We start from the raw sequence: 26,909 nt of genomic DNA on the forward strand, positions 1-26,909 counted from the left end.
CAGATATCAGTGTCATTATATTTCACTGTCATCTATGCATCAGTCCTTGGCCTCTGAATTGTCTAATTTCTAGCTTTATATTCCTCAGTTCAGCTCATCACCCATGAATTTAGTTAGGTTGGTTGAAGAAAGTGTTGAAATATGTGCTTTTAAATTTGTTTTTTTTGTTTCCCCAAATGAAAACGAGACAAGGGAACATACCTAAAGCTAAATGTGTTTGCATAAGCAGTTTGTCAGCACTATATTCACTTTGCAGAGGTGGTCCATAATGGACATAAGTTGAGAAGAGTTAATAAGTGGCATAAATATTAATTTCCACTGAATAATTTGTGTCTAGCATTTGGAATCCAGTGGTGGAAGGTTTGATTCTCTGATTCCATTGTGGAACTGTGACTCTGAGCAAGTCAGTTAACCAGACACCACTCTTGCGGAGTCTGAAACGGGTCCATGGAGATCAGTACTGTAGCTTGGAAAACAAATACTTAAAATGTAGATTGCCTTGACTGTGTTGTGGTCTTGACCTTTTTTTTTTTTTTACATAACATGTTACACTCCAAGATTTCTTTCTGCATTGTGATTGCACTGTACAAGATGATGTGGCTGTATGAGACCCCTAACTTCCTACTAAAACTTCTGCAAAACAAGTGTATGATACAGGCCTTAACCAAGACTAAACAGTGACTTGTTACCTTGTCCCATCAAAGTAAGCTCACTCTGGTCCACTTTTATTTTCCTGCAGTCGTACTTCTCTTTGTTCACACTGTCTCACAACTGATAGACCCATATGTCCTTTTTAAGATAGCATTAAATACTTGCTGTACTTATGTTACCCTTAAAAAGTCCATCTTTAACCATCATCTTGGTAGCAATCCCTACTCTTAGTGCCTTAGTTAATAATACACTTCAGTGCATCTTAACTGTCTATTTTACTTCCTGTTTTTATTATTAACGTTACTCTGCTACCACTTCAGCTGGGATTCACTTCACTCCCCTACCTATGGTGAGATATCCAGTTGAATCCTAATTCCTACTCACCTCCTCCTCATAGTCCACATTTGAGCTTTCCAGACTCCACCCTAAACCTTACTGCAACCATTTCCTTCATTTGTCTAATTTAATCACCCCATCCACTTTGTTCCATTCCTGTCTGTACCTGTATCTACACTAACTACTTTGTCTGTCACAATTTATCTTGTACCTCTAAAGCATTAAAGCACTTCCACCTGCCGCACAATCTATCCCAAAAGCCACACAAAATTACTCTGATTTGGACTCTCCTCCTTACAAGTTGCATCTCCCCACTACCTACCAACCCATACTCAATCGCCACTTACTAGCCTCTCTCTTACCACTTCACCTATTTTCTGTCAATCAACCTTCTTAGACCTCTTCAGCTACACACACATTAAATCAAAGTATTTAATGATAAAAACTCCAGTAAAAGTACAGCGCATTTGACTTGCATACTTTCCTTCAGAAAATGTCCACTAGGAAAATCATTGGGGGCATTCATCCTAACCCCAGCCCTACAGAATAACAAAGCACCCTTACTAACAACTTAATTTAGAATGCTTCTCCTTTTCACTGCTTATCCCCTCAATCTAACCTCCTCTTTCTAAATATGAATCTTATAGGCATGTGTAACAAAATCCAATATATCCACATTGTTAGATATTACCCTGATATAGTAACCTGGCTAAAAGAGATGCCTGACAAAGTGTATTTTACATTCATTTTTATACATATATGGGTATTTGTGTGTGTGTGTGTATTTAGTATGTGTGTCTGTGTATGTATGTATGTATATATATATATATATATATATATATATAAATATATAAATATATATGTATATATATATATATATAAATATATATATATATGTATATATATATATATATATATATGTGTGTGTGTATGTATATATATATATATAAAATACACACACACACACACACACACACATATATATATATATATATATATATATATATATATATATATATACGTATACATACATACATCCCACCATGTAATAACAGTACTACTGTAGAGAAGATTCTCAACTGGATTTCTGACCATATCCGTCATGAAACTATAATACTATGGTAATAGCCCAAATAAATCTATAAACTTCTGTGGTCATCCCTGCACAAGTTATTGGATCCAGGGCAAAATAACACTTCATCCATACAACTACAAATGATGATGACTCAATCCCCAAGCAATTTAACTGCTTCATACAGACAATACAGTCTCTCAAACAATGCCTTCACTCCCCTCTCACTTCCTTCATCCTATCATAACCATCCACATCTGTTCAACGTAAGGGGTTCATAGGTAAGTACTAGGCTAGCTGCCCTTGCAGGCCATTTTAAGTATGGGCAGTTTATTTTTGTGCTCAAATTAACCTGCTCCATTTGGTTATAGATTGGCTTTTCCCATTCCATGATTGATAATTATATATTACTCCTAATGAGAGTAACTGGAATCATAGCATAGATAATTTGATGGGACCCACGCATGGAATGTAGCATTTAGGAGATTCATCTATCCATTAGTAGCACAGAAGGATCCGTCCTGGGGTAAATTGTTTCCCACCTATAGATCTAACTTATCCTTGAAAATGGACAGGGATGAACTTTATGTGGCTGGGGAGTCTGTTTCACAGCAGTTGTATCCTTTGTGAGCTATATCTGTCCCTCCAAACCATTCTGCTGATGTTGTAGAAGAGGTATAGATCCCTAAACTGAGTTTCTCTGATGCCATTTGACTTGCTGATGTGTAGTAAATCCACCAGTAATGGGTTGGAGGATGCCTTGTATACCAGACATAGTCACCTATTAGCAGTCTGTAGGATACCGAGTATAGTGACAGGGCTTTGAGTCTGTTCATGTACGACATGTTTATGCCTTTTATCCTTTTAGTAAAGCATCCCTGTGGGCATTCCAGTTGTTGCATGTGTCTGCACATTACCTCAGCCCTGTACCTACCTCCACTGTTAGAAAGGTCCTAATTAAACTAAAATCAGCTTCCTTAGCTACTGACCTACTCCCGTCTGAATATTTAAAAATGGCTGCTCTTTCACCTGAACACTGTCATAATCAAAAATAAACAAACTTTGTCATATCAGCAAATAACACTAAAATCGAAATAGTAACGGATGATAAATTATTGGGCACTGTAGTCGATGACAATCTTATTTCTTGTTTAGTTGTACAAGAGACTACTTATTTTTAAGGGAGTTGCTTTTCCTGATGTTGGCCATGAGTTTTCTTTTCTTGTATATCCTGGTTAGGTGAGGAATCCACTAGTGGGGTTTATTTTTAGTGTTAGTTTTGGATTTATTTCCTGTAAGTATGGCAGCCTCTAAACAGACTTTGTCATATCAGCAAATAACACTAAAATTGAAATAGTAACAGATGATAAATTATTGGGTTTTGTAATCATAGCTCTCAACCTTCCATCGCCAAAATGAGGAACACTCGCCTTCATAATGTGGAATAAATGGGCAAAATGTGGAACACATACTAATGGCTTACTAACAACTTCAAGGAAGGTCATAGGATGGTTAAAATATGCTGGTTTTACTTCTAAAGAAGATCCTTTAATGAATTAATATGATTAATTTCAATTTACCATGGATTTCACTTAAAAAAAATTCCTAACACTGAATGTGTGACAGACTCTTTCAATGGAGAACTTTGAGGAATTTCGAGGAACATGAACTTTTTAAGACCACAAATGAGGTACGTTCCTCGTAAAGAGGTACACTTGAGAGGTATGTTTGTAATAGATGACAATCTTATTTTTTGTTTAGTTGTATAAGAGACTACTTATTTTTAAGGGAGTTGCTTTTCCTGATGTTGGCCATGAGTTTTCTTTTCTTATATATCCTGGTTAGGTGAGGATTTCACTAGTGGGTTTTATTTTTAGTGTTAGTTTTGGGTTTATTTCCTGTAAGTATGGCAGCCTCTATGCAGCCATTCACATGTTTGTATAGTGACTCAAAAAAATACTGCATAAGTAGCTGTGGTCTCAGAGTTGGGAGGAGCCTTGAATTTTGACAAACTGTCACTTAATAGGCTGTAGTTTGCCTTTGAATAGAAAAGAAATTTAAGATTGTCATCTATTCAGATGTCATCTACACCCACATAAGATGTCATCTACACCCACACCTCCAGGTTGGTGGCAATGCACGAAGCTTCGGAAACCATCCAGGTGCAACTAACCATAGGCAAAACTGCTCTACAAATTGTAGCATGCTACAGGCCACCCTCTCAAACTCAGGAACCCCACACAGCCTTCCTGAAGACACTGGAGGGTATAAATGTATCTCCAAACACCATCATATTGGGTGACTTCAACTACCCGAATATAGACTGGGAACATTACTCAAGCCCTAACTTTCTAGCCCAACGGTTCCTGGAGTTCATAAATTCAAATGCCATGGAACAGCTAGTCACTGTTCCCATGTGAGGAGAAAATATACTAGATCTCATTATCACAAACATGGGGACAAAATGCTCCACACCAGAAGTGTATCCCTCATTGGTGAGATCTGATCATAAACTAATCTCACTGGAAATCCACATCCCGCCCCCACCCCAAACAAAAAAGACCACAGTGAAGAACTTCTCTAAAGCAAACTTCACACTACTCAAGACTGGTGTGGTATCCTTCAAGGCCCCTGAGCCAGTGGAAACCACAACCCAAGCTGCGGAAGCCCTTACAAATGCCTTCTATGAACACCTCCAGGACTGCATGGATCAGGCAATCCCAAATAAAACCAAGACTCTTTCCACAAAGGGCAAACGTCCAGTCTGGTGGACCCCAGCCGTTAACCAACTTTACAATAAGAGGACAAAGCTATTACATGATAGAACAAAATCTATAAAAGGGAAGTCACCCCTGATCATTATTAGTAAAAAAATACGAGCACTCATAAAATCAACTAAGGCCAATTCTGAGAGAAAAATTGCCATGGATTCAAAGGACAATCATAAGGCCTTTTTCAGCTATGTTAGGAACCTGGGTGGAAACTCCCAGATATGCTCAGAATTAGTCCAAAATGATACAAAAATCACTGAACCCACAGACATTGCCAACATACTGGCAGACAGGTTCAGTGCAAACTCCCCCCCCCCCAAAGGGGAGATAACTATCCCAGCGGAGTGTAGCCTCCCAGACATCTCAAATGCGCAGGTGAAAGCTGCTCTCTCTAAAGCTAAAAACACAGCATCAATGGGACCGGATGGTGTCCCCGGCTGTGTGCTACACGAGCTAAATGAGGAATTAAACCTGCACATAAGGCAGCTGTTTAATCTCAGCCTTACCACAGGATATGTGCCCAAGGAGTGGCGTACGGCAACTGTGGTCCCACTCCACAAAGGCGGTGCCTCTACGGACCCTGGTAATTACCGCCCCATAAGCTTAACAAGTCTAGTCTGCAAAGCTATGGAGAGGATTATAATGGAGCTCATAAACAAAGATATAGGGGACTTGCAGACATTGGACCCGACCCAGTTTGGCTTCAAGGGCAGATCATGCCTTTTGAGCTTGGTCGACTTCTTCGAAACAGTCACCAAGGCCATTGATGAGCGAAAGGCAGTCCATACAGCCTACCTTGACCTTGCAAAGGCTTTCGACACAATACCCCACTCGGGTATTGTAGAAAAACTTACCAGCTTAAATGTAAACCCATATGTCACAAGATGGGTTGCAAACTGGCTTAAGGACAGAACCCACAGGGTTAGAGTTGCTGGCGCTATGTCAGACTCCAAGCCGGTCACAAGTGGTGTCCCACAGGGCTCTGTCCTTGGCCCCCTATTGTTCAGCATCTACTTCTCAGAAGTACAGGCCAACATGGGAGGACTTTGGCTGACAAAGTTTGCTGACTACTGCAAATTGGGCGCCATAGAGGAAAGTGCATCGGACACGGATATCCTTCAGAAGGGACTCATGGAAACAGATAGCTGGTGCCAGAGCCATTGCCTGAAGTTAAACGCCAAAAAATGTATAGTCATACCCTTCGGGAAAAACAAGGTAACCCCAAGCTACCATATAGGTGGCAATCCACTAAGCACAGAAGAGGTTATCAGGGACCTGGGGACCCAGGTTGACAGTGGCCTTTCTTTTGACACTCACATTGCTAAAGTGGTTAGAAAGACCTTCTACATTGCCCACCTGATCATGAAGGGATTCACATCCAGATCTAGTGAGGTCATTGTTCCTCTGTACTCTTCACTTATCAGACCAATGATCGAGTACAATGCCCCATTCGGGATGTATCTCACCCGACATCTGCAGCAATTGGAGAGACCCCAAAAGTTCCTCACCAAAAGGATAAAGGGACTCCAAAATCTGTCATATGCTGCCAGATTGAAGAAACTCCAGCTCTATTCAGTCGCATACCGTCTGCTCAGAGGTGACATGTGCCTGACATACAAGGCCATGTTCAACCCGGAATTAATGGACATGCTCCATCTCAAAAAATCCAAATCCAACAAAACCACTAGAGCAAGCGACTTAAACCTTAGCACGGATATAAGTAGGACGTGCTGGAGGGATAGATTTATCACTCAGAGACTCCCTATGCTGTGGAATAAAATCCTGGTCCATGTGAGGCAGAGCACCTCGCTGGCTCTGTTCAAGAGAGATCTTGACCTGTGGATGGGAGATCGTAGGTTTACCCCGGGAATCATCTCTGTGTCACTGCTGGACAGAGGCACAACAAACTATTGGGCACAGTATTTTTTCATATAAGGGGTGGCATAAGCCACAAAACTTTGGGCTAGGCTTATAAATGCCTTAGGGCAGATAGCCTAGTATAAACCTATGAACCTATTACAAAAGGTGCAGTGTTCTCTCTTAAGTACCAGATCCAATATGTTTGGTCCTCTGGTGGGAGAGTGCAATATCTGTTCCAGGTTGTATGTGTTAATAAAATCCAGGAAACCTTGTTCCTGTAAGTTTGAGGTAATGTATTTTTCCCATTCTGTAGAGGGGTAGTCTTTCACACATGAATAGGGTGTTTGGTTGGATGGTGAGTGCTTCTAGTAGGTTTAGATATGAGGTGTGAGACTCTAGGAGCACAGATGGTGACCTGTAGCTAGCCATGATAGGGTGAGGGACCTTAACTGTGATGACTTGCATGTGAATGAGCTCCATGGTATCATCCTGTTTAACCAACCTGCTGCCAACGTATACCAAGACACCTCAACCTTTGGCCCCAGTCTGTATTCTTTATTTATTTTACATTTGTTGGCCAGAATAGTCCGACAGGATACAGGTCCATTTTCAGTGGAGGCCCGGGGAGAAAAGCTCAAATCATACAGATAATAAAATAAAATTAAAAAGTAAAGCTTGGTTTACGGACTATACTAAATGACAACATACACATTAAAAAGACTAGTACGTTAAGGGTGACAGACCTTCATAGATAATAGGACATTTAGTGAAAGTCAGTATCATGTACAGTACTGTTATGTATACGATAGTTAAGGAGAAAAATGAAATATTCAAAAGAGTGGAATGTAAAAAAAGGTAAAGCAAGTAGTAGAGGCTAGTTAAGTAGACATGATGTGGTCTAAGAACAACAGAGTGGAATAATCCATAGAGCTCATGTAAAGGTGTCAGAAGAATGGTAAGCCCTTTTCAAAATAGGAAAGGGGCTTACAACAATAGGAACAAGTTTATTCAGAATACCTGGTAGAGAAAGAAGGGAAAAAAGAGTAAGAGCGACAGATACGATGAAGTGGAGGTAAAGGTTAGGGAGTAAGGGTAGGGTATAGAAAGGTGAAAGCATAGAAGGGGTAGTGAGTCAGGGACTAGAGAGACAGATAATGGGTTAAGTATTGTAGGGTTATAAAGCTGGGTAGTAGAGGAGTCAATCTGGGTTGGAGCAAGTACGTAGCCAGTGCATGGTAAGGTACCCTTTGAGAGTTTTTTGAATGGAGTTAGCTAGGGTGCTAGGATAGTTCAGCTGGAAGTGAATTCCAGTTTTTGCCAACAAAGTTGGAAAACAGTGAGTCTCTGGCTGAGTTGTTAATTTTGAGTGTATGAACCAGCAGTTTGTTGGATGATCGTAGTGAACTGGAGTTACTGTAAGCATTAATAAGGTTTATAAGTCCAGGGGGGGTTTCAGATTGGTTGAGGACTTTGTGTGCTACTGTGAGCTGATTATACTGAAGTAAGTTTAGAATTCTAGCCACCCTAATATATTAAGGTTTTGGCAGTGATGTGCAATATGCAGAGCCAGTAGCAAATCTGGCAATGTGGTTGTAACAGCTTGAAAGTTTGCAAAGTTCAGATTTGTTCAAGTTGGTTAGAATAGGGGAGGCATATAGAAGGATTGAGAGTAGGTGAGTGTGGGCAATGGCAGTCCTTCCTAATGGAGTTAGGAAAGGTTTATTTGTATATAGTGAGCTTAATTTTTTATTAATAGTTTTGTTAGTTTGGTTGACATCAAATTTGAGGTTTTTATTTACAAGTATCCCTAAGAGTTTGGTATGAGCATCAGGGGAAATAATGGTACCATTGTTAGATTTTGTAGTAAAGGAGAGTAAGGAGAGTGAGGTGGATCTACAAGTGGAGAGAAAAGTTGTAGATTAGTTTAGTTTTTTGTTAAGGTTCAAAATTGGTTGACTGTTAGCCAGTTTTTTACTGAATTGAATGTTTTCTGGGCTAAGGTCAGCAGGTCTGTCGGAGAGGAGGCTGAGCAGATCAAAATAGAGCCATCAGCGTATTAGATACACGTCGCGTCTGGGATGACATTGTAGAGGTCGTTAATAAAGATTGAAAATAGAAGGGGACCTAAAATAGAGTCCTGGGGAACTCCAAGGGTGACAGGTAGCAGGGTGGATAGTTTGTTCTGCGACAGCACAGCCTGTTGTCTACCACTCAGGTAGGAAAAGAACCATTTAATAGCATGGTTATCCAGGGATATGGTTTTCAGAGTATGTATGAGTATTTGGTGGTTAACCATATCAGACGCCTTGAACAGGTCAAGATAGAGGGCTGAGGATAGTTTATTGCTATTTCTGTTAAGGTTTATGGTGTTAGAGAAAGAAAGGAGAGCAGAGGTGGTACTGTGTGATATGGTCTAAAGCCATGCTGAGAGTTGGCCAATAAATTGCTCAGAATGAAAAGTTGTTTATGGATGCACTTCTCCATTATTTTGGCAAGTGGGGAGAAAATGGCAATGGGTCTATAGTTGGACAGTTCTGTAGAGCTGCCAGCTTTATGGAGCGGTATAACATGAGATGTTTTCCAGATGGAGGGATGGAGTTTTCTGTTAGGGTTCTATATTGATCAAAATGGAGACCAGAAATGATATGGCATCTGCTGCTGTTTGTAGGTATTCCACAGGGAGGAGGTCTGCAGCTAGGGTGGTAGGTTTTAATTTAATAAGGGATCTGATAAGTGAGGTAGAGACGGGTTGGAAGCTAAAGGAGAGTTGAGTAGAAGGTATAGCTGTGAGGAAATTAGAGCAAATGGGAGTGAATTGACTGGCAAGGGTCTATATAGTCTCGGTGAAAAAACTATTAAAGGTATTCGTAATATCTTCCGGGGGGGGGGGTTTGGGTAGAAGTGGACAGAGTTGGAGTAGTAGTTTGACCTGGACGAAGTTTGTTTAGAGGTTTGTTTTGGTGTTTTTTTTGAAGATTATAGTAGTACTTTTTTTTTTTTTTTGCCTAGTACAATGGAATTTTGAGGCATTTCTAATCTGACGATATTTCAGCTGGTCTAAGGGAGTTTTAGTTGTTCACCAGATGGTCCAGGCTTTATTTCTAAGTTTGATTTTTGTTCTGGTATCTTTTGTAAGCCATGGGGCAATTTTTGTTTTAGTTCTAATAGTACGTGCAAGGGCATGAGAGTTAAGGATGGTAAGGAATTTGGTATTAAAGTATGCAATAGCATCCTCAAGTGGCAGTTGTTTTAGGATTACCCAGTTGTATAATTTAAGTTCATTTTGGAAGTTGGTGGAGTTGAAGTTCTTATTGTTTCTAATTGTTTTGTAAGTAGGTTGGTGAGAGTTATCAGGTTTGTGCTTAGTAATGAAGGTTGGAGAGTGATCACTTGGATGTCCTTCAAGAATGCAACTGCAATCATAACATATGGGTTGTCCTGCCTCAGGCAGCCCTCTGTCGGCCGGATTCCAAAGTCTGGGTCCGGCGTCTGCTGGTGTCGCCTCCTCTCCGACGTCAGAACGGCTGGAGTATAAAGGCATCGGCCGACGCCATCTTCTTCAGTCTTTCTTGCTGCGGTAGCAGAAGCAGTTCGCAAGTGCCGGTCGGTCAGCTCCTGTGTTTTCAGTACCGAAGTCATCTAAAAGCTAAGTACCCCGTTGGGGAACATTTTTTCTTGCCTCAGCCGATGTCAGAACAAATTGAGAAAGTTAATAATTGTTTGTCTTGTGGTAAACAAATACCTCATAAGGACTTCCATTCTTATTGCCTCCCTTGCCTGGGCCCAGACCACGACGTCTTGGCCTGTGCTGCCTGTGCGTGCTTTAATAAGTGCACTCTCAGGCGCCGGGCAGAATTTGCCGAAGACTTTTTCGGCGAATCTTTCGCTTATATCATGCCGTCGGAACAACCGACAACTCAACCTACCAAAAAACGAAAGGACCGGGACCGACATCCTCGGCCCGCATCCTCCACCGATACTCCCCTAAACCCTCCGCGAGTGTTTCAGTCCCTTCAGAAGCGGTAATTCAACCGTTCCAGGCCGACGACACAACGTTAACACGTCCTTCGGTCTCGGAGTCTACACCGGTGCCGGTTGTTGATTTTCCTCCAAAAACCGAAGTTCTGGATCTACCCGACACCATTCCTGTGGACAAGGTTACTCCTGCACGTGGGGCAGCTAGGCCTCCTGTATCCATGTCCATCAAGGCCTTTGCACGTGCTAAGGCCGCCAGCCAGGCCAAGGCCCATCCTAAACCTACTGCCCAGGCCCCTTCTGATAAACAGATCATGTCTCTTGCTGCAGATCTTATTTCTCTTATCAGGGGGGTCTCAGCCTCATCCAGACAGAGTTTCTCAGCTGCCTGCAGAGAAAAGGCCCAGAACTGAGCAGGCCGAACCTCTCTTCGGATGAAGCCTTTGGGGATTCTGAGCATTCAGATACCCAAGAAGAATCCTTCCAGGCCTACGAGGACTCTGATGCTGAGGAATCAATTCCCTCTGCCTCTCCTCCAGTGGATTTTTCATTCGGTGAAGTCCTACACTCTGAGGGAGCATTTTAAATGGCAGGGTCAGGAATTCTCTGATTCCAGGAAAAGGCTATGTACCTTCCTCAAGCTACCCCAGCACAGACCTTTAGCTATCCCTCCAGTTATGGATGTCCTGGATGATGTCTTCTCCGACTCCAGTGCTAACCCTGATTCTCTCCCTCCTGCTCCTGTCAAGCCAGACATATATTATAGGGTCCCTGACACCCACAAACATCTCTTTAAGGCCCATTCTGTGGATCTAGAAAGTATTTCACAGGGCTCCAAGGGAGTGGCTACTGCCACAGCCAAGAATCCACTGCCAGCGGATAGGGAAGCTAGGTCCATGGAGAGATGGGGTAAAAAAGTTTATACCTCCACCACCCTGGCCATGAGGTCTCTTAACTGCCTTTTTCATATGTTTCAGTACCAGGATTTTTTACTGGATGATTTACAGAAAAAGCTAGCCTCTCCTGAGCCTATTGATAGAAAGGCATTGCAGGATCTAGTACATAACACTCAGCAGGTTAGCAATCATTTTCTTCAGTGTGGTTATGATGCATTGGAGGCTTCATGTAGGGCAGCTATGACTGGGGCTGTTATACGTAGACATGCTTGGTTAAAAGAACAGCCATTGCCAGACCATGTTAAAGTAAAGTTACTTGATGCACCTCTGGAAAAACAGAAGCTTTTTGGTGCTAATGCACAAGATGTGTTGAAGTCCATTGAGGAAAAAGCTAAATCAGTACAGACAGTCAAAGATTTCCTCCAGGTTCAGCCACCCAGATTCAGCAGGAATTGGTCTTCAAAGAATTGGTCCTTTCCAGACACTGACAAGTTTCAAAGGGGAAAAAACAGGTGTGCCCGAGGTAGAGGGCAATACCGAGGCTCCTACAGGGGACGACAATGGCAACCACCAAATCAAAGAAGTGGCGCAGCCAGTCCAGCTGCACCACAAGGACAACCACAATGACTTGACTTTCATACCGCCAACAAAGGCTCAAAGAGAAGCACCTTTGGGTGGAAAATTATCCTTATTCTCAAAAAACTGGCATATCTTAACCAAGGACAACTGGATTCTGGATTTAATAGACAAGGGTTACAGATTCCACTTCCATACTTTACCAATAAGACAAGGCATGCCAAACCTGCCACTTCATCAAAGGGCAGAGGCACTCATTCAAGTTTCAAAGCTGTTGAATATAAAAGCAATAGAAAAGGTCCCTCCACAGGAACAAGGCCAGGGATTTTATTCAAGACTGTTCCTTGTTCCAAGAAAAGAAAACAAATGGAGGCCTATACTGGACTTGTCTACTCTAAATACTTATCTCATTGTGCCAAAGTTCAAAATGCTGACGTTGCAGCAACTTCTTCCCATGCTGGGCAAGGGGTCTTGGCTGGTCACTCTGGACCTCAAGGAGGCATACCTGCATGTCCCAATCAGACAAAGCTGCAGAAGATACCTCAGATTTCTTGCAGGGACAGAGCATTATCAATTCTCAGCATTGCCATTTGGCTTATCTACTGCGCCCAGAGTGTTCACGAAATGCCTGGCATCAGTAGTGGCACACTGCAGACTCCAGGGGTTTCAAATATACCCCTACCTGGAAAACTGCCTCATTCAAGCAGACAACAAACAAACCTTGATAGCAAACTTGGATTATGTCATTCAATTACTACAGGCCTTGGGATACACAGTCAACATTCAGAAATCAAGACTTCTGCCATCCCAACAAATTATTTTCCTAGGAGCCAAACTGGACACAAAATCACAGATGGCTTATCTCACAGAGGAAAAACAACAGCAGTTACCAGAGTACTTCAAAGGCCTAGCAAAGCTCTCCCAGCTGACTGCAAGGAAAATCCTGCAGGCCCTGGGGTTCATGGCATATCTTGCATTCTTCTGATACCTCTGGCAAGACTTCATATGAGAAAGCTGCAATGGTATTTAAAAAGCTTATGGTCCCAACACAGCCAAAGCCTAGAGGACGTAATACCACTCATTCCATGTCTGCAAAGAGAATTTTTGTGGTGGGCTCAAGCAAGCTCAAACAATGGCATGTCTTTCAACAAACATCAAGCAGGTCAAATGATTACAACAGACACCTCAGACCATGGATGGGGGGCGCACATGGACGGCAGATGCATTCAAGGTCAATGGACACCAAGGGAAAGGCATCTGCACATAAACCAAAAAGAGATGTTGGCAGTGATACATGCAATCGAGACTTTCGAAAAATCACTTCAACAAGGACACTTGCTAATAAGGACAGACAACACCACTGTCATGTGGTATATAAACAAGCAGGGAGGCACTCATTCTTATCCCCTCTGCAGACTAACAATGATTCTCTGGGAAAAATCCCCAAGTCTGAAGATTCATTTGCAATCCCAGTTTGTGCCAGGCAAGGACAATGTACTGGCGGACAAGCTGAGCAGAAATTTCTTGGATCCACACGAATGGATGCTGCATCCTCACCTTTTCTCACAAATAACAAGGACATGGGGAAGACTGGACATAGATCTCTTTGCTTCTCACATGAATCATCACCTGGAAAAGTTCTGTACAAGGGCCCACCATCCTCTAGCCTGGAAAACGGATGCTCTCTCCTTCAGCTGGAATTCCCTAACAATTTATGCATTCCCTCCTCTATCACTGCTGACCAAGGTGATACTGAAGATCAAAGCAGAACAACCAACAGGCATTTTGATAGCTCCAGACTGGCCAAGGCAGCACTGGTACCCATTGCTGTTGAGCATAACTCGGACGAAGCCATGGCCCCTGCCCCTATGGCCTCTGCTTCCAACACAACACAATTACAGGAATGTTCATCAAAACCTGAAAACATTGCATCTGACAGCCTGGAGGTTACCATAACTCCTTCCAATATCTCTTTCCAAAAAAGTTCAAGAGATCTTACTGGAAGCACGCAGACCTTCCACCAGAAAAACCTATTCAGCCAAGTGGAAGAGTTTCATCATCTGGAATGCTAACAGGGGTCAGGATACAACAGTATTGAGTATACCTCAGATATTGGAATACTTGGCAGAAATGTTTCATACTGGTCTCTCATATTCCTCCATAAAGATTCATGCCTCTGCAATCTCAGCAAAATACAATCCTTTGCTAAGACAGTTCCTAAGAGGGAAAAAGAATATCAAACCTCCCAGGAAACCACCAGTACCTGCATGGGACCTCAATTTCGTCTTGGAAAAATTAACTCTTCCTCCCTTTGAACCAGCAGCAACTTCAGAAATGCAATTTCTCTCATGGAAAACAGTTTTCCTATTGGCAATCACATCAGCAAGAAGAGTCTCGGAGATACAGGCACTCATGGCAGTACCTCCTTTTCTCATTTTTCATCAGGACAGAGTCTCTCTAAGAACCAATCCTTCATTCATGCCAAAAGAAATTTCCAGTGTGTCTCTAAATCAAGCCATTCACCTGCCTACTTTCTTCCCCAATCTTCAAAACGGGGGGGAAGCACTGCTGCATACTTTGGACATACACAGACAACTACGCTACTACTTGGACAGAACTAAGGCCACCAGAAAGTCTGACCAACTGTTTGTAGCCTATGCTGCTGGAATACAAGGAAAAGCAATCTCCAAACAAACAATTTCCAAATGGATTGGACACTGCATCAGATTCTGCTACTCTTTTCATGGAAAAGGTGTGCCAGCCAATATTAGGCCACACTCCACCAGAGCTATAGCCACATCCACAGCTTTCTAGAGGCTGCTACATGGAGCTCCGTGCATTCATTTACCAAGCACTACAGCCTGCCTTTATACTCCAGATCCCGAGCAGGCTTTGCTTCGGCAGTCCTGCAGGGCATTTTAGCTACACCATCACTTTCTTAGTTCCATCCACCCCCAGCTTGGCTATGGTATTCAACCCATATGTTATGACTGCAGTTGCATTCTTGAAGGACATAGTACAGTTTTGTACCTACCATAAATGTAGATGTCCGATAGATATGCAACTGCAGTCGGATTTTCCCACCCTCCTACCCCTCTGCAACCTTCTTTATGGGTCCGCTACCCCTATTCCTATTAGCTGGGGGTATCTCCTATGGTGTATCTGTTTATTACTGTTGTGCATGTCTGGAATTGTTTATCCATTCACCAAATTTAGCCTTCCTAGGAGGGCACCTGACATCTGGGCAAGAAACACTGAAGAAGAAGATGGCGTCGGCCGATGCCTTTATACTCCAGCCATTCTGACGTCAGAGAGGAGGCGACACCAGCCGACGCCGGACCCAGACGTTGGAATCCGGCCGACCGAGGGCTGCCTGAGGCAGGACAACCCATATGTTATGACTGCAGTTGCATATCTATCGGACATCTACATTTATGGTAGGTACAAAACTGTACTGTCGTTAGGGAGTGTCCCAGGCTTGTACATATGGGAATGACTATTGATAAGTATCCAGTCTAGGATACTTTCTTTGTTAGAGGGTTTACTAATTCTAGTGGGACAAGTTATTATTTGTGTGAACCCGTGTAGATTTATGTGGGTAGCTGGGGCTGCAAAGGAGCAGGTGTTCCAATCTATATTGAAGTCTCCAAGAATGAGGGTTTCTTGTGGATAGGTATTGGATAACCAGTGGAGCATATCTTCTAGGGTGTTTGTATTATTGCCTGGGGGAATGTAGATACAATGTTTATGCTTTTGTTGTTAATTCATAATTTGATAATAAGAATTTTTGCATTTTTGAACAGAGGTGGTTGTAAGGAATCTCTGGTAACATTTAGCGTATTTTTATAAAGTATAGCTACTCTTCCTCCCTTCCTAATAGAATGGTCCAGTCTAAGAATGTTATACCCAGGCGGAAGTATCTCATCAGCAGTTATAGGTTTTAGCCAGGTTTTTGTAAGACATATGTCAGGGGTATGTACTGCTATGAGGGCGTGCAGGTTGTTGACTTTATTATTTATGTACTGCTATGAGGGCGTGCAGGTTGTTGACTTTATTATTTATGCTTCTGATATTTAAGTGAAGGGCCAGATGTGTACCAGGGGGCCTATTAAGAGGTTGGTTGGTAGTGGGGTTGTTAAAATGGAGGCCAGTGTTCCCAGATAAAGATGGGCCAGGGTTTAGGTGGATGTCACCATCCATTACTAATTTGTAGTTTAGACTGACTATGAGCTTTAAAAATGTATTTATTAGTTTTTGATGGTGTTTAGTTCTGGAGTTGTTAGTTTTGGATCTAATGGGATGATAGGTTATAGGGTGTGAGGATTAGTTGTAAGGGGAATTATTAAATGGTCTGTCATATTTGAGGATATTGTGGAGGTGGTTTGACTTTTTGGATAATAGAATCCTAGATAGTACGGGTTTTCATAGGTGGTGAGGAGGTAGAGAACAAGCATCAGAGGGAATAGAGGAAATATTCGTAAGTATTTTGGTGGTAAGGATTAAAGTGGGCATGACATTTTAGAGCTAGTTATATTGGAGAGAAGTTTATAAGGAGAGAGGGAGGATTGTCTTACAGAAGGGGAAATCTCCCTTGTGATGTGTAAGCAGATGGTTGGATAGATAAAGAAGATGTGGTTACAGTAGTTTAAATTTAGTAGTACTGGAGGCAGGTGGGAATCTGGGCAGTGTGGGGCAAAGAGCGAGTGAGGATTAACCAGACCACAAGATTCCAGGAGCCTGTGAATACAACTAAAGTACTTTTAGGCAATGTAAAAAACATATTTGTATTCACCAGGCTTTCATTTTAGTATTGAAATGCTGAAGTTATAATCTGTAGGCCAATTTTTAGGAGAGAAGAATTTAAATTGGGAAATTAGTGGAAAGCCAGCCGTGCTATAGACCCAGTGTGGGTGTGTTTCTCTAGTATACACAGAGACAAGATTGTAAAGATAACCTTGGAATTAACTGATTTTAGAGGACGATAAAAAAGTTTGGGCTGCCCGTTTAAGCTGCAGTGAGAGTGATGTTCTAGCGTTGCAAGCCTTTCAGGGTAGGAGCAGAGAGATGGAAACAGGGATGGTACCTTTGAATTAACTGATTTTAGAGGATGATGATCAGTTATGGCTGCCCATTTAAGTTGCAGTGAGAGTGGTGTTCTAAAGTAGCAAACCTTTCAGGGTGGGAGCAGAGAGGTGGAAACAGGGACAGTACCTTGAAATTGTTGGTCTAAATGTGTGGAAGGCACTGTAGCCTTGGACTTCCGGAGTAATTTATATGGCTTTAAACCAAGTCTTGGTCCATGGGACAGATGTCTATATCATGTAGCATGAGGAGGATTTGAAGGATGTGGAGATTTTTGTTTAGGCACCAAGCATTGATCAGAATTACCTTAAGGTTGCTTGTAGATATTTCACTCACACTAAAAGGGGTGGATAAAGTTTTAGTCACTATCAGAAAGTCTAAGGGGAGAGATGTGCAGTCCATCCTTGTCAAAGCAATGTGGTCTTTTTGACACCATCCTCCCATGCTGGCAGATGCTGGGTCCCCTTGGAGTGACACCAGAAACTAAGCCAGTTATTAAAATCAATATTTTTTTTGTTCATACTGTGGCATCATCCTTTTAGGTCAAATGCTGCTGAAGACAAGTCTCATATCCATTTGTGATGCACATTCTTGGAGATGTCTCTGTTCATATAATCCAGTGAAGGGGTGTCTCAGGTAATTTATACCCACTTGGGCTGCAGTAGAATCATATTGGTTCCTGGGGTGCAGTAACTTAAGTGCTTGTGTGATATGGAGGATCCTGGCTTCAGATAGGTAACTACCCTTTATCTTCTGCTTGTACAACCTGGTGAGTGAGTGGAGCATCTGTGTGTTACACAATGGCGTCTCCAATGCAAGAGTTTTAGGTAAAGTATAAACTTGTCTTGGAAGGAGACTATTTCATATAGGCTTATGTGAGAATGGTGTGTGTTTTATTGGTAAGACATGTTTCCATTAGTTGGCTTTGGAGGATTTTGAGATTCTGGACATTTTCATTTAAGTACCTCAACATAAGACAATCTGTGTGTGTGTGTAAGTGTGTGAGGGATGTTGTGTGGGTATTCCTGACAACCTCATTTGTATGCAAGATTTTTCCTCCACATCTCTTACATCTCTCTCATATCATGATATTCTCTTTAATGCTCTGCTGTAGTGTCCATTCCCGGCCATTACTTAGGATCTGGATTTTTCCTTGGAGCCTTCTCCTCCTTGAGTCTGATATTCCCCTTTCAGGGTCCAAGAATCAGACAAATTCCTGCACTGAATTGATGGCTTCTAGGTCTGCAAGGTCCACAAAAAGTATTAGAGAGAGCGAGTGAGCGAGATTAAGAAAATTTTCAACTTGTCCAAAAGTCCCAAACCGACCTATAGAGCATTCCTTAACTCTAAGGGTGAAGAGAGCTACCATTCCTGCCCAATATCTAGTTGCTCCTTCTCAGGTCTACCCTTCAGCACTTGCAACCCTGTATCTGGTGTCTGTCTATTGTCTGATGTCGTCGTCTCAGCTGGGCCTGGCTTACTTCAACACTGGTTACAACCATGATATATTCAAGTCTAGTACCATCTGAGCCTTCTGAGTCCTGGAGCTGTAGGATCAGGGATAAGGACCTAGGTAGACTCTGAGGCTGTCAAAACTGTCTTTTCCCCTAGGTGCTTCAGACCTGGTTGGGCTGGCAACTGAAGTGAGAGCCTCTCCTAGGTTTGAGAATTGAGGAAAGTCCTTTCAAAGTTGTCCAGTTTCAGTGTCGGTATTAGACATCATGGAGAGGAATTTGTCTCGCTCAGAGATGGGATTGTCGCACCCTATGTTGGATCCACCACAATCTTCTCATCTCCCTGGGACTTTGGCATTGTATCAACTTGTCCAGGGAGAGAGAGAGCCTGCACCAGAATGTTTTGAGCAACCCCAGACTCAGGGCTCCCATGATGTTTCTATATCTCCCCCTGCCCTCCAGCATCTTCCCTCATGAAGTTGCATAAGAAGCATCAATGGAATCTGATGGAGGATTCTGACCGTGATGAAGGGGAAGGGTTCCCAAAATGCCCACATGATTATGCCTCCTTTTGTACCAACCTTGAATTGATGGGACAGTGAGGAGTCTGCCATTTTTAAGGCCTTTGTTGTGGTCACATCCAAGTTTTGAGTAGTTTACCCCTCTTGATATACTCCTCAGCCTTGTGTCCAGTAGGGCACCGAGAGGGCCCAATGTGTTGGAGACAATTCTGGGCAAGGCTGACGAAATATTGGTCCCGCCCAATGATTAGTCTTATTTGAGAAAGGGTCCTGCAGTTGATGCCATTATTGTTGCAACCACAGAGAGCTCTGTTTCTGGACACTGCATTGGTTCATCCTGTGGACAGAGTTGAGCATTGGCCCTCTGTGCACTGAGCTATATGGCACACCTGACTAGGTTTCAGAGGGATTTAATAAAGTCTCCAAGTCAGTGACATCCCGACCAACTGTTGATCCTTGTGGGCCACCATGTTATCTATATCACATGTCAATCACCCTGCATCTCATTCCCAGTGCAATGGATGGGACAGCTCATGTGGCATACACCAGAATTACAGTTCCCCAATATGCCTGGGTGCACCTATGTATGATTCAAGACATCCTTCCTTAATGCCCCCTTTGATGGGTCCATCAGTGGGCCTTCTCTAAAAAAAAAAAAGGGGGGGGGGGACTGCTGTACTTCAATAAGTCACAGGTGTTTGTGCAGGATGCTGCAGGTGTAGGGGAAGGGACTTCAGTCTAAGTTGATTTCTGGCCAGGGGAAGTCCACAAACTCAGGACTTTCTCTGGTATGCCCTTCAGCACTCCTGAAGGTCTGCCTGACTGTTGAGGCCTGGAGGCAGTTAGGAGGCACTTGGCTCTCTACCCCCCCAAGTGTGGGAGACCATAACATCCAATGCTGGTGTGTTGCATGATTTTTACATGGGCTATGCCATGCCTTTTCAGTTTTCCCTAAGTTTAAGACAAAAATTCCTTTCAGAGAGATTCGAAAGCTGCTCACAAAAGGAGTCATCCAGGAGGTCCAACCAGAACAAAGTAAATCTGGGGTCTATTCAAGGTTCTTTTTGGTGCCCAAGAAAAACAAGGACCTCAGGCCCATTTTTGACCTAAACAAATTGTGTCCTTGTGAAACAGACCAAGTACTGGATGGTGTACTGTGCAGTCCATTCTACCTCTACTTAGGAAGGATGATTGGATATGCTCAGTGGACATCAAAGTTGCTTACTGCCCCATGAAGATAGCAAGGAATTCCAGGAGTTTCTTGTGCTTTAGACTAGGAGCCAGTCATTACCAATTTTGAGCACTGCACTTTGTCCTCATGATAGCTCTCTGGGTGTTTACAAAACATGCATGACAGTGGTAGTTTCTCAGACAGCAGCTTTGAGTGCTTTTTTTATTACTATGAGAAATTTTTTACTCCATCTGTACCTGTCCCTCAGCATTACAGTTACATTCAACAAATCCAACCTGGAGCCTGTTTAAGGTCTATCAGTTGCCATCTGGACACCAAAGTCAGATTTCCAGACTTCTGCCCTCAAGGCCATCATCCCTACAACTTTGGGCCATTCAAATTCTGCTACATTAAAGGCTACTTGCTTCCTTTGTTCTTCAGCTTCTTGGCCCAGTGGCTGCTGCAGTCTGTCTCATTACTTTAGCCAGGTTCTTCATGAGGGCTCTTAAAGGACCATTTCAATCCAGTGAGCTAGGAAAACTCACCCAATGATTTTTTTTTGTTTTATCTCAGAGATTTATAGTCATCACAACTCATGGTGGCTGATGGCCTATTTCTCTTCCTTTCAAGGGAAGACGGTCTAATGATACCTGTTCCCAGTCAGATGCTCATCTTCACAACAATATTTTGGAGTTGAGAGCAGTCCTCCATGCATTGCATGCTTTCCATGACTGCCTTAGCAAAGGTGTGATCTCTATCCAGACGGAACACGGCAGTGGTCTGATATATAAACAGGGAAGACCCAGATCCTTTTCTCTGTGTTGAGAGGCTTTGAGGGTGTGGCAATGGGTGATGTCTTCACAATGCTTTCTTTGAGCAATGCACATCCCAGGGAAGTCCTGCATTGTAGTGGACAGTTTGAGCAAGAGCATTCTGATTCCTTACAAGTGGTCCCTCAATTCATCAGAGGCTGCACAGATTTTAAGCAGCTAGTTCCTGCCTTCCTGCAATCTGTATATAACCCCTTTGAAAACCAAATGCACCATACTTGGACCCAGGGGCTGCTCTATCCTTACCCTTCAACTTCTTGATAATCAAGTTTAACACAAAGCAACTGATTGCAGTGCAACTTCAATTCTCATATGCCCGCTCTGGCTCAGACAAGTCTGGTTCCCCCTTCCTATGGCCTCATCTACTACACTGTCCATTATTTCTGGATTCTATTCCCAGCTTTTGGGCAAGACTCATACAATCTAAAATCCCTTGGGTTGACCATTTGCTTCTTTCACTACGAGTGGTGGCCAGAGGTCCCAAGCTAACTGATAGTTACAAAAAATACAAAGAGTGAGACCAGTGTACATTCCAGGGCTAAAAATGATTTAATAAAATAGAATATAAAAATAAAAGTTGGTGAGCACTTTCACAACATAAACAGTTGTTTCATCAGACCGATTTAATGTTGCACTTTAGTGAAAACATTTAAATAAGTGTCACCAATCATAGGAGGCATAACAAAGCACTATAACCAATCATATTGCACATTTGCTGTCCATCTGATGGCCATTCAAATTTCTCTAATTATGAGACTAAGACCAATCAGAGAAAACTTAAAATAAAACATTACCACCAATGATAGGTGGCTTAATGTGGCATTGTAACCAATCACACTACACATTTGTTAACCTTTCAGTGGCTTTGAACATAGCAATACAGCCACTCATATTCCACTTAGTGTAGTATTATAACCAATTGTATAGGTTCCTTACAATGAATTTTCTACTAATCATAAATACAAGGGGAAAACAATATAACCAATCATTTTGCAAACTAAGATACAGCCATTCAGACTTTTCTTAATGTAGACATGTAGCCAATCATGTTCCACAATTAAAAACATATAATATAGTGGCCAAACTAATCAAACAGTGGAACTTAAAATTATTTTGTTAATAATTTCCGATCACCTAGCCTTTGGCTTCTCCTCCCATTAAACACTCCCTTCTAACATATTTCCACACTGTTCAAGAAATGTTTGATCAATACTAAAAATTTAAAACTCAGCTTAGCTGTGAATCAGACCCAGGCCTCTTACATGAAAGGTAAAAATGGTACCACTGGACCACTTCTCCATAGTTGTATTTCAATGTTGTAGATCCCTGGCTTTTAAAAATGTTCTCAAAGGAACCTTAGCATTCAAACCCTTTACACCTGTCTGCTCTAAGTTTAATGACCCATCGTGCCTCGGCACTTTCAGTTCTGTTTCGAATATCATCTTGTCTAATATTCACTTTGATAACCTCTAAAACATTAAACATAAAAAAGTGAGTTTCATCGGTGTCAAGAATATGTTTAGACAATGCATTAGTGGTAGAACTAATCCTTATGTAAGTGCTCTCTGATATGATCTTTAAATGGTATATCCATTTTTACCAATGTAAAATGACTTACATACTTGGCAGGTAACAAGATGACTATATAACAGGTATAACAACTCACCGGTACTCTGAACTTATATAACTGACCATTATAAGGGTACACAAATGAGTTAGCAGTAGATGTAAACTGACAACTGTAAACTGACAACTACAGGCATTACAGGGAATAGTACTAGGTTCCATATCAATAAGACCATTGCTAGTATAAAAAAGTGGGATCTTAACATTACTATTCAAATTTTGCTTCCTATCTGCTATATCACAATCTTGTAAAGAAAAATAAGGCTTTGTTATATTCAGGCATAAAAGTGAAATCTGAATCATATTATCATTAATTGCAGAGCTTCTGTAACCCCCCCCCCCCCACATTTATGCTCCAATTTCGATTTTCATCATTAAATTTATCATCACAGGCATTCAATCTGGAGACCCTTATATTCTGAAAGATACACATACTCCATCTGTGCATATAAGTATTTCTATGGCAAGGCTTCCTATAGATTCCAGTGGTTGTAAGCCCATCATCTAACCTAATAATCAGAGTATACAAAAAACTAACTTCACTGGGAGAGTGGGTTAGTGAAAACTTCAAAAAAGAGGTTGCTCCATCTAATGATCCATCTAAAAATCTCAAAGCTTTTCAGATCATCCTCACTATCTCCCCATGTAATGAAGAGGTCATTGACAAAATGTCGGTAAAATAAAATGCAGTCGTCAAAATCATGGCCATTTAGGATAAATTCCTCTTCTCACTTTGTCATTACCATATTGATGTAACTATTGGCACTAGAATTGCCCATAGCCATGCCATCATTCTGTAGATAATATCAGCCATCAAATACAAAGACTTCATGAACAAACACAGTAGGTCAGTAAATCTTTCATCATACACACTAAACTTTGTAAGAAACTGTTTGATAGCCTCAACGCCATGTTGGTTTGGTATTTTAGTGAATAAGGACTTGTAAGTCCAACGTAACCAACAAAAAAAATAAATCTGTGGGATAATGCACTGCAAAGTTAAAAAGATCTTGTACAAAATTTAGAGTCTTTAAGTATATATACACATTCTTATCCAAAATGTGGACACAGATGTCTCTCGACAAATATAGAAACAGGCTCAGTACACCAATTCCTGCCAGCCACTATGGGGCAGAAGGGATGTGTATATGCATTCTTATAAATTTTCAGTAGCCCTTTAATGAAGGGAACCAGTGGTTCATCTACCATTAAAAAATTAAACCAATCAAGAGTGGTCATCCTATTCAACAATCCTATTCTTTATACTTATGGTATCACTTAACACATGTTCATTGATTCAAAATAACTCATATCCATAATAACGGTAGGGCCACCTTTGTCAGCAGCTCTAATAACAATATTGGTATTTTCTAATTAGCACATGGCCAGTCTTTCATTTACAGTTTCGTTATTAAAACAATTTTTATATTGCCTGTGTTCAACTAGACTATAAAAATCATTTTCACATAATTTACCAATGGCATCAAATAAAGGATGGTTAATAGGAACAAATGAACTAGGTTTTTAAAAGGCTGGATAGTGGTCTCCGGTGCATTATTTATACATAAGCGTTAAAGACACTCTTCTTAAAAACATTTTTAAGTCAATGATTGTATCTGTCAATTCTGCTCTTTCTGCAGGAATAAAGGACAGCCCTTTCTCCAGCACAGACATTTCATCAGTAGTAGGTATTTTAGATGAAATGTTCCATATTAATGGAGCTCCGTCTGTGTCCACATCTTTATCAAAGTCCAGTTGCCATCTGTATCTATTTGGTTCTTCCTTTTCATCCTGCCTCTGCTGCATGAGTGACTGCTGGCCCTCACTTGCTGTAGGTTTATTGGCAAAGGAAAATTTGGAAATGCTGACCCATGTGAAATGTTACCCTTAATTTTTGGTCTTACATCACTCATTGCTGGGAACACCCTGGACACACATCCAGAGGTACCAGCCTTAATGGCACCACTCACTGAACCTTCAGAGTCTACAGTAGCACTGTTTGTTATTCACAGTGTTCAAATTATTCTTGTTGTTGCAATCACTATTAAGGGACTTTTCAAACCAAACCACATTATTGGACACGTTGCTGACAACACTGTTTAAAGGAGACTTGGATACATGTTGTGACGAGGAAAGCTCAGCACCAGCACATGTATCCAAACCCTCCAAGTTTTGGTTCATATTTCTAGGCCAAGCAAACACACATATATTCTTAAAATCAAAGGGTTTGATTCTAGGTTAAGCCAAGTTTTACATTTGTAGTATTGATAGCAGATATTTCTTGAACAGTGTGGAAATATATTAGAAGTGAATGTTTCTTGTGAGGAGAAGCTAAAGGCTAGCTGATGTGCAATTGTTATCAACTAAATTATTCTATTTTGCATTGTTTGATTTGTTTTTAATTGTGGAACATGATTGGGTACAAGTCTACATTAAGTAAAGCCTGAATGGCTGTATCTTGGTTAGCAGCTTTGCAACATGACTGGTTTTATTGTTTTCCCTTGTATTTATGATTGGTGATTAGAAAATTAATTGTAAGGAACCTATAGCAGTCAAGGAGCCACTGACACTGGTGAGGGATGGTCACTAGGAACAAAAATGTACAATTTCCCTTGAGAGCGTAGACGTGTCTGGATTGATACTTACTGTCACACACGCTCTCTCTCTAGGTCCCAAACATACTCACACTTGGATATTTGATTTTCACAAACACACCTGGGAGAAGCTGGCACAGATTTACTAGCTGTGCCCTCTCTGCCCAGACTATAAGGTAATTACGCTGCCACCAGTCAGCTACTCTAAGGGTCTCACAAGGGTACCCAGTTATACTGAGTAAAATTAATACTAATACAAATGGTAGAGTTTAAAACAAAAGGTTAGTTTACAAGTTTTTTCAAGTTTTTTTAGAATGCTAGAGTTTATTTTAAAAATATGGAAATATATTGATTTAACTTCAGTTTAGTAATGGTTGGAGGTTATAGGTGTAATAAATGAATGCATCTATGGACATGTGTGTGTATGTATATATATATATATATATATATATATATATATATATATATATATATGCATACGGTTCCACTTCATATCATCAAATTATCATTTCATCGAATTTCAAATCATCAAGACCAAATCGTCGAAAATTCATTTCATCGAATCTCAAATCATTGAAAAACTATAAAGCAACTATAAATAACATCCCAGACACTGTTTACTGTTCCACCCCCCATAATTAAATATACCAACTCCAAGGTTGCACTACAGTGGGGTTAGGAAATTACCTTGCCCCCCTGCATAAATGTAGTATAAACTTTGTGGAATGTTATTTGTAGTTTTCAATGATTTGAGATTCGATGATATGCGTTTTCGATGAAATGAGTTTTTGACAATTTGATCTCGATAATTTGAAATTCGATTAAATGATAATTTGATGATATGAAGTGGAACCATGCATACATATATTTAAGTATGTTTTAGTTATGTATTCACATAATATTAGTGTACCTTTAAATGGATTGTACTAATTGCTGATTGCTAATTGTTTTGCATTGTTTAGTATATTTATGTGAGTGTCTCTCTGGTAATATGACTCTGATGCCTGTTTATTATGAGGGCGAAAGTGCTTAGTCACATTTTTCATTTTTGTTATTAAAGCAAGGTTACATTTTTACCACTGGTGTGGTTTTGATTTATTTGTTGTATTTGTTTGTATTGGCTTTTATAGTCAGTTCATTTCAGTAAATGGTAGAGTTTGACCAATTACTAGGCTTCTTGGATGGACCTGTTGATAAGGTTCATAGGTTGGTACTAGGCTGTTGCCCTAGGGCCTATACAAGCCTAGCCATAACAATTCCCTGGCTATTTCTTCTCACATTATTTACTTCCCTGGACCCCTGTCTAGGAGGGCTACTAACATGATTCCTGGGGTGAATTTCCTCCCATCCAATTGTCAAGGTTCCTTTTGAAGAGGGCCAAAGAGGTACTCTGCTTGACATGTATGGGTAGTCTATTCCAGAGTCTGGGGAGTCTCTGGGTCAGGAACCTATCCCTCCTGCATGTTTTGTTTATTGTGATGACAAGGTTTAGAT

This window comes from Protopterus annectens, chromosome 4.part1, assembly GCF_019279795.1.
Source record: "Protopterus annectens isolate FY-2018-M chromosome 4.part1, PAN1.0, whole genome shotgun sequence".
NCBI classification, from domain to species: domain Eukaryota; kingdom Metazoa; phylum Chordata; order Ceratodontiformes; family Protopteridae; genus Protopterus; species Protopterus annectens.